Here is a 10,066-nt window from a genome sequence, read left to right on the forward strand (position 1 = left end):
CAGTGAGGTCCAGTAATGGATGCATTATGCGTATGCTGTAAAAGCACACAGTTCATTGGTGTAAGCATATTAGTAAAACCAATAATAGTAAAACTAGCGAACGCACAAAAGTGCATAGCAATGTCAGGCTCATACCTTGGGCGAGTATCACTCCGGTGTGATCCTCAGGAAAGTACACGGTCTGTAGACACCGAGCGCGGAGGGTCCAGTCCTTGATGAAATGGATGGTGAGACTCATATAAGGCTGTGTTGCTGTACTCATCCACATGTCCGTAGTCAACGCATAATGCGTCGCACCACTGCGTACCTCTCTCTCCACTTCAGCCCGACAACTAGCATATAAGCCAGGCAGCTCCACTTTACTGAAATGTTTTCGACTAGGCATCACATATCTGGGATCGAGTGTACGGACAAGGTCCCGAAAGCTGTCTTTCTCGACTATGTAAACGGGGGCCATGCCTTTACAGATATAGCGTGAAATAGCACCTGTGATCTGCTTGTGTCGCTGAGACGTCTTCTCATATTGTGATCATTGGGCGAATGCTTCCTTAAGCTTCGGCTGTGAGAAATTCTTTCCAGTGCTTCCTGTATTTTCATCCCTTGTTTGTTTTGATCGGAGTGGTTGTAGTTTCCCCTGTTCTTGTTCATGATTTTTCTTCAGGTGGTAAAAGAGGCCGGAAGTATTTGCATCAGCCGCTGGAACGGCTTTGCTGCAGTTTACATATCGGCTGCGTTTGTTCTTTATCAGATGGCTGAAATCCGAAATATAACCAAACAACCGAGCTGCCTCCCCTTTTGGGCAAAAGTGGTGTTTGTTGTGTCTGTGACCTGGGAACCGTTTCGGACTCTGTAACCGCTGCTGTGGTAACATCTTCCTGGGTGTCCATCATTCATTTTTTTTCAAGCCAGAAAGAAATTTCGCGGGCTCTCTCCGTCAGTAATGTCGCAAACGTATGGTGCAAAGCCGCGTGACGTAAAGCGTTGTAGTGTCGCAAAACCACGTTCTCTACACATTATCTTTTTATTCTCTTTTTTTTTTTCGTTATATACACTTAGAGTTTGCATAGCAAAAACGCAAAATGTTATATTAACAAATTATATTAAAATGTATATTAGCAGTAATAATAATAATAATAAAAAAGTTTATCACGATAGAAAAAATAGAGGAGAAAGGTCACGATAGACGTTTCTCTCGTCCTCACGATATATATCGCCATATCGCCCAGCTCTACAATGGAGTAGTTTCCTCATCAAGCAAGTCAGACCTCCTCTGAAAATGGAGATGCCAAAAATAGCAGGAGGTAACCCCTTATCATAGGAAAAGCATGTGCATGTTGTTGACCACTGTGTTGACCACTGTGTAAAATGGGTTTTTGTGTCTTTAATAATTAGTACATTTTTTCTGATTTTCTAACTTTGATTACTTTAGCTGTGCTTTTAGTATATTACTAATATTAAAATTTAAAAGCTTTTTTTATTTTTACCAAGATTAGGGAGAGACATCCTCCATCCCCTCTAGAATTGTATTGCTGTATGAATCATGTGAGCTACAACTTTACAGCCGAGCCACGTCTGAGCTCTCCTTGAACACAAGATTTAACTATGCTAAAAGCTGTTTTTGAGCAATAAAACAGATGTAACACCTACCCGATCAGACCTCTTTTTGTTCTTTGATCTAGGAGGGAATCTAGAGGGGGATATGTGGCCTTGTATTTATAAATAACTCCATGACTTCTGAATCTGCTGGTCTGATGTAGTATGCTATCAGTTTGCAAAACATAGAAGGAGGCAAAACCTGGAAGTTACAGTTCTAGTGCCCATAGTTGCCAACTTTACTTTGCTTTTTAATATGAAAAAGTTTTCAAACACAGCTAGAAAAAAAGTGAGACATTCGTAATTAAAACCCAGCCTATCTTAACAGCTTTTTTTTGCATCAGACCTGAATTGTTTTGCACTGATTAAGGGTTTTCAGAAAATAAATTTCGATGTGTTTTTTGAAACAAAAAAGGGGGTCCAGGAGGGGACCCACCAGGTCACTATACATAGAAGAGCCTACATCGTTTCAGTACACATACACACTGTTTTTTCTATGCCTTTTTTATTGATAGGGGTAAAATGGCTGAAGGTATTATGGGAGAATTGTAATATAAATGCTTTTATATGTTTTATAGCCCTCTGGGGTGCTGTATTCTTAGCACAGGATGTTTATGTCCCACTGATATTCCATCACATGTAAGGGCTGTAATCCCCACTATGAGGAACACTGAGTAATAAGTGTTTGAGCACCATGCTATTTTGCTATTTGCTATTTTGCTTTTTAAGTTATCCCACTTAGAAATCATGGAGGGCTCTGAGATTGTCACCATAGCTGCATATCCACTGTGAGAGACATATTCTAAGAAAATTATAATTTTTTAACTCTTTATTTTTATGATACAGCTGCAAATAAGTATTTGAACACCTGAGACAATCAATGTTAATATTTGGTAATGTAGCCTTTGATTGCAATTATAGAGGTCAAACATTTTCTACAACTTTTCACCAAATTTGCACACACTGCAGGAGGGATTTTGGCCCACTGTTCTACACAGATCTTCCCTAAATCAGTCATGTTTCTGGGCTGTTGCTGATAAACATAGAGTTTGAGTTCCCTTCAAAGATTCTCTATTGGGTTTAGGTCTGGAGACTGGCTAGACCACGGCAGAACCTTGATACGCTTCTTTCAGAGCCACTCCTTGGTTATCCTGGCTATGTGCTTCGAGTCATTATCATGTTGGAATATGCAGCCTGGACCCATCTTTAATGCTCACAGCCAGGGAAGGGGGGTTTCCCCAAAGATCTTGCGATACATGGCCCCAATCATGCTCTCCTTAATACAGCACAGTCCCCATGTCCCATGTGCTGAAAACCAAAAGCATGATGCTACCACCCCCATGCTTCACAGTAGGGGTGGTGTTCTTGGGATGGTACTCATCTTTCTTCTTCCTCCAAACACGGTTGGTTGAATTATGACCAAATGGTATTTTGGTCTCATCTGACCAAATTACTTTCTCCCATGACTCTGAATCATCCAAATGGTCGCTGGCAAACTTGAGATGGGCCTTGACATGTGCTGGTGTAAGCATGGGAACCTTCTGTGCCATGCATGATTACAAACCATTACGTCTTAGTGTATTACCAACAGTAACCTTGGAAATGGTGATCCTAGATCTTTTCAGGTCATTAACGCACTCCACCCGTGTAGTTCTGGGCTGATTTCCAAATCTGACTGGACCTACTTAGAGTTGATTGAACTAATTCAAAGCAGCCTTTGTGAATCCGAAAACTTAGAGTTCCCGACCTTGGGCTAGATCAATTTAGAGTTCATAATTTGGATCCAGATTTGTTGAATCTGCTGCTTGAAACTGAGCCCTGTTGCAGACACCATATCTTTAGCATTATTGAATTTAAGCCACAAGAGTAGCTGTGAAAAACATTTTAATTAATTCACTTAAAATGACAACAACAAAAAAAACACCTCACCCTTTTCTTTTTTGGCAGTTCTGCAAAAACATTTTTCTCTTAGAATAAACAGAACATAGAACAGCCAACAACTGTTCAAATGAAAAAGGCATCTTGTCTAATCATGCTTTTCTTTTCTTTTTTTTTCTTTTTTTTTTTTTTTTTTTTTCTCTTTTTTTTTTTTTTTTTTTTTTTTACAGTGTCCTGTCTGGCAAGGTGGCAATAAGAATAATTGTCTTGATGCCAAAAGGAGCCCAACAGATTTTACTTTCACAAGTGTAGCGGTATCGCAATTGCCATACCGCTCCACTTGTTTCATGTATATAAATTGCTTTATTATAATTATGCAGGGAGTTTTACAGTTCATATGGACACTGCAATGTAAGTAGAGCAGAAAAACAGAAGAAGAAGAAGGAAAAAGAAAAAGAAAAAAACAGGACAAAAGATGAAAGAAAGAGGAGATAGGAAGGAGACAATGACAAAACATTTTCAGTCTGCTTCAACACCTGTAATGAGATGGAGAAAAAAAAAAAAAAAAAAGAAAAAAGAACAGCACAACCAAAAAACATGGTACGAGATATACAATAAAGCAAACACCTTGAAACTATCACTAAAGTAATATTATTAAGTCTGACATGTACTCTGTGTTACCTGAAGATATGAATGTGGGGTTTCTGTTTGGAAGTGAATCTCTAAGTACCTGAAGCCTAGCACCTGTAGTTGTTTGTGAGGGTGAACTTGTGCATGTAAAGTTTTAACCATAGAAAAAAATGCTCAATAGTGGTTGTGGAGAGCCGGAGAGGCACACCCCCCAGAGCACTGAGTCCAGCGCCGGGAGACCCAAAGCCCCAGGCGCCCAAGGGGACCCCAGAAGCGAAGGCACCAAGGCGGGGCCAGCCCCGGAAATCAGACCCCACCAAGGCAGGAGGAGAGACAGCCACGAGGAAGCCCCCCAGCCACCGCCATGCCGGCGCCCCGGGGAGCCGCGGGGACGAGTCCGCGGGCCCCGCCGGCAGCCGGCCACCCCGAAGTAGGGCCGGGCGCCGAACACCAGCCCCCCCACGGCGCCGACCGAAACGCCCCAGCCCCACAGAGCACCGAAACACGCCCCGCCCCCCAGCACCAAGCCCCGGCGACCGGCCGCAACACCCACCGCGACCGCACCACCCAGGAAAACACTAAGACGGCCCCGCCCCCGGCCGGGGACCATGCGCATCCGCCGCGAACCGGCCACGAGCGCCGCGGGACCCCCCCCAAAACGCCCCCCCGGCCAAAAGCGCAGCCCCACCCCACCAAGACCGATGCCAACAGCGCGCAACGAAACACACCGCGCACAGAATCAGCCCGAGAGCAGAAAAGCCGCCCGGCGCAAAACAGCAAGAGGAGCAGACCGCAGCCGGCGCAACCACCCCCCCCAGCAGCCCGAGGGGCAGCACAAAGCCAGAGCGGAGCGAACCGCGCCGCCCCCCCCACCGGACGATGCCAAAGCAGCCCAGCCACGTCCGCCACCCCCCCCCGCAGCCCGCACCAGGCCCCGACACGCGGCCAGAGCAGCTCCGCCGCCCCGGCCCCCCCACCACGCGCCGGTCATAGCCACCCCAGGCCCACACCCGCCCCGCAGCCCCACCCGCCGCGATCAGTGGGAACAGAGCAGCCCCGCCATGCCTCCAGGAGGGAAAACCCACCCGAATACCCAGCCAGCGCAGCCAGCCCGCCCAGACCGGCCCCCCCAACACTACCCCCGCCGGAGCCGCCCGGACCCCCACACACCAGCGGCGCGCCGCCAGCAGGACCCCCACCCAGCAGGCCCGCCTGCCCCCCGAGAAAACAGACATGCCAAACCCCCCAAAGAAAAAAAGAGAAAAAAAAAAAAAAAAAAAAAAAAAAGGGGCCCCCACAATGCGACAGCGGACACCAGACACCGACCCGCCCGCAACCGCTCCCCCCCACCGAGGAAGAGAAAAAAAAAAAAAAAAAAAAAAAAAAAAAAAAAAAAAACAAATAAATAGGTAAATGAATAAATTAATTAATAATTACAATTAAAATAAATAGGCAAGAGGAGAAGTGCGAGCGGAAAAACCGGAGCCCAAAACAGGACCCAAGACCCGCACCCCACCATGCCGCGCAGCTCCCCCCCCCCCCGAACCGATACCACAGAACCGGCATAGGAAAGAAACACCGCCCAGGAACCGGCATCGTAGCGAAGGCAGCGGCACCGACCCCGAAAATCCCCGAACAACACCCAGCCCCACCCCGAAGTGGATCCAGTCCCAGGCCCCAGGGATCCGAGGCCCCAAGGGCACCCCACCCCCAGACAGGAGCCCCAGCAAAGCCCCGGCCGGCCGGGGCCAGTGGAGAGGCCGCCAGGAATGAGCCAGCAGTCCCCCGGGCATCCACCCCCAGCTCCACCAGTGCACCGGTGAGCCCCGACGCCAGCCAGCGGAGGGAGAGCAGGACGGGGGGAATGGGCTCCGCACTTAGCGGAGACTTGAGATGTATTTGGGAGAGGGTGCGGTTGAGACCCCAACCTGGGAAAGAAAAAAAAAAAAAAAAAAAAAAAAAAAAAAAAAACACACCATCTCAATCATGCCTTCCCTCCCTAGTGCCCCCACTCGTACCACAGGAAAAAAAAAAAAAAAAAAAAAAAATTGAATAAAATAATAATAATAATAAATAAAGAAAATAACAACGCAGACACACATTCACACATAACACTCACATCCAATAATACCAGGACCAAAAACCCGGTGACACCGGTGGTCGGTCCCGGGACTATCGGATGACCCCATAAGTGAACCTAAAATCCGGATGTGAGGGGAGGGGAGCGGCGACACCGCCACACCAACCCATCTCTTTCCTGCTTCAAGCCCGGCCCCCCACCCCCGCACACGGACCGGACCACCCCCTAATCATGCTTTTCTGTAGAAAGACAGATAACACACAAAAAGATATCCTTGCATCTTTAGAAACATGAACATTCATACACACTTATCAAGTATCAAGGCGGAAACTCTGCCATAAGACCCACACACATACAAGTATATTAAAATTATGTCCTGGCATGGTGCACTCCTCTCCATCTTCCTGATGGTTTCATTTTTATCTCTGTTTCTGTGATTTATAGGGGCAATGGTCTGCTATTAGTTAGCTTAAAAAATGGCTGTGCAGTGAGCAATACTTGGTTTCATTGGAGCAGACATTTTCCCCCACTTTTCCATATTCTAAAGCTTGAAAAAAAGCCATACACATTCAGGGTTTATCCTGGCCTCCCAAAAAGGCTTTTTCCACCCTTTGCTATATTATCTAATATGCAAAATGGGGGAAAACCATTCATTTACAATTTTATTTGAATGGTAGCAAAATATAGCAATCATAAAAATGGAAAGGTTTTACAAGCATTATTCAATTTAAGTCATTTAAATCTTTACTTTTTATTTCCTTTTCTCTATAGGGTCAATGTTAGATAAATCATAGATACATTAACAAAACAAACCCAGACACTTATCAATTAAAGGTCAGGATCAGAGAGCATGTTGAGGTTAATTTGTATTGTTTATCACACACTTATTTAAATTTCATAACATGTAAAATTTGATCTACTTTAACTTGACTTGGATTCCTTTATTTGTTCTAAAATCTCAGCATCATGATTCATTTGCTCCAACTAAGATGTAGGTTGCTTCTGGGAAGACAGTCCCTCCATGAAAATATGCTCCACCTGTAAGAAATGGCCCTTAGATTCTTCAGAAGAGCTCCTGAGAGCTGGCAAGCAGGTTTCAGCTGAGAAACTCTTCCAGAGTTCCAGGGTTCAGTCAGGTTTGTTCCTAAGAAGCAGAGAGGACAAAAAATGATAAGATTCAGATTCTGGTTTCAGGGGAGTCAGAGAATCAGACAGGCTGGTTGGCTCAAGCTTTGCTAACCATAACTGGCTTAACACTCTGGCGCTGGAGTGTAGTCCTGCCGCTGCTTATATGCTGGTCTCCTGATGACTGATGAGCTGCAGGTGTGGTCGTCAGCTCAGTTGCAGGAGACCTAGGGTGCCCTCTGCTGGAGAAAGGTGGACAGACCTCCAGATCCCAACAAGAATATATTATATGTTAACTAATCTCTTTATACTGCAGTCTCCATGTTTTACCCACAGCTTTACTTAAGAAAGCTGTGCCTGTAATACTCTGCTTTCTGTCAAATAATCAGTCAAATAATTTAAAACAGCAATTATCAAACCGCTATTTGGACAAGCTGCTACTGAAGAACTATGTAGAGGGCAGAACTTAAAGTTCTCCTTCATGAGTAAGATTATTAGAAAACGCTTTGTTTTAACAGTTAAACAACTTCAACAAGCAGGGTCAGTTTTTTGGTATAGCACTTGATTGATTTAAATCCTACTAAAATGGGAGGAGTTATTTTTTGACAGTAGGTAAGGTTACTTTAGAGACCACAAAATTCAAATGTGGCACTCGCCCCTTATATTCAGTATCTACTAGTGTTGCGCCGATGCCATTTTTTGGCCCCAATACCGATACCCGATACCTGGCTGTGCAGTATCGGCCGATACCGATACCATAATAATGTAAAATAATTGCCATCATGGCTTTGTCAAGCTGCTGCCTACCTTTGTGAAGCAGGAAAAAATCTAATACAAAGTGAATCCAGCAGAACTTTTTATTGCCTACCAGGAGTGGGTGACAATAGTTGAATAACCTTATGGCTCTCAAAATGGTATCGGTGCCCTATTTGTTGGTACTCGCCGCAACCGATACCACCATTTTAGGGCAGTATCGGGGCCCCATCCGATACTGGTATCGGTATCGGTGCAACACTAGTATCTACGTGACCCCCTCACTCAGATTACAGCGTAATGAACAACAACATAAGTTATTATAACTTTGCACACAACACACAATTTTACCTTATGATGTCACTCTGTGACTATGAACCATTGGGTAAATAAATATAGGAGATCCAGTAATCCATCTGTCAAAGTTTTTTTAAGCTGGATCAAAACAAAATCTAGAACAAAGGAACAGCATTGAAAGGTTAGCACAGAGTTTCCATTAATACAGCTGGATTAACTGAAACCACCAACTAGGCTCCAAATCTGGGTATAGTGATGAACTTTGAAGCATTTAGAGGCAAATAAAGACAGGAACTAAACAACACCTGCAGAATCAAAGGACTAATGATTCAGCATGACATTGAAAAAAAAAAAGGAATGCGTTTCACCTTAGTAAAAGTGATTGCTGCAACTGTGTCTTCACAGGGCTGACTAATGACTATGTTTCCAATAACTGCTTAATAATTAGATGGTTAACAAGGATGTTTTACAGAATTTGAACCAGATGAAGGCAGAATAAAGCACATTCTTGAAATACCATATTTATTAAATTCATTAAAAAGCGACATTGTTACCTTTGTTCAGATTTGACTTAATTATTGCTCTGAGTGGGTTTTTCTTTTAGCAAATGTCAATTACTCTCCAAATTATCATTTTTTTTTAACAGTGTCCTGTCTGGCAATGTGTCAATAAGAATAATTGTCTTGATGCCAAAAGTACCCCAACAGATTTTACTTTCACAAGTGGAGCAGTATGGCTATTGCCATAGTGTTCTGCTTGTTTTATGCATATAAATAGTTTTATAATAATTATGCAGGGAGTTTTACAGTTTATGTAGACACTGCAATGTAAGTAAGTAATTGAAATTATCATTTCAATAATTAATCACAGTTAATGTGATAAACTGTGTCAACCCTATTGAAATGCTTTTATCAGTTTCGGGATGGACTTAGCTTTTTTTAATACATAGAGGAAAAGAGAAAACAATATAAATCAGTTAAAGTTTTCTTAATATTACCAGCAAGCATTACAAACTACTTTCACTATCTCACTATGAGGCTGCTTTTTAATAATTGTTTATGTATCAGTTAGAATATCTTAACCTCTGACCTAAAGGTCATTGGTCCTACACACTGTATAGTTAATATTTTCACAACTGCTTTGATCATGATAGGAAACCTGCGCAATCTTCTTCCAAGGTGGTCTGAATGCCTTATATTTACTAGTGCTAAGAGCACAAGCCTACATTCAATGTGGCTTTTATGTTTAGTAGAAATAATAACAGACATTTATTTAATTTACCTACTAAACTTAGATGTTGTTGCAGTTATCTGGCAAAAAAAGGTCCAGGTGACTAACAGCATTTTCACTGCCATTATTTATCAACTCTGCCTTCTTGCTTAAAAAAAAAAAAAAAAACAACAGAAAAAAAACACATCAACAATAAAACCCTGTCTTCAACCTAAATAGCAGTTTAATTGCAGATCACAATGCTCACACCAAGTCAGCACCAAGGATGAATGAATGATTCTGCATGTATTTATGAAGATACAAAGTCACCATATGTGAGCGCCCTTGGTGTCCTGTCCCCAATCAATCTCAGCAGGAAGTGATGGGTTAGCCCCACCCTCTGCCAGGGCTAAATGAATTAATATTAATCAAGCATTGATTAAGGCATTAACACTGACCAGCCATTAGTCACATCAGCTTTTCTGCGTAGACTTTTTACTC

The sequence above is a fragment of the Cyprinodon tularosa genome, unplaced genomic scaffold, assembly GCF_016077235.1.
Source record: "Cyprinodon tularosa strain WSP-4 unplaced genomic scaffold, ASM1607723v1 ctg769, whole genome shotgun sequence".
Lineage (NCBI taxonomy): Eukaryota > Metazoa > Chordata > Actinopteri > Cyprinodontiformes > Cyprinodontidae > Cyprinodon > Cyprinodon tularosa.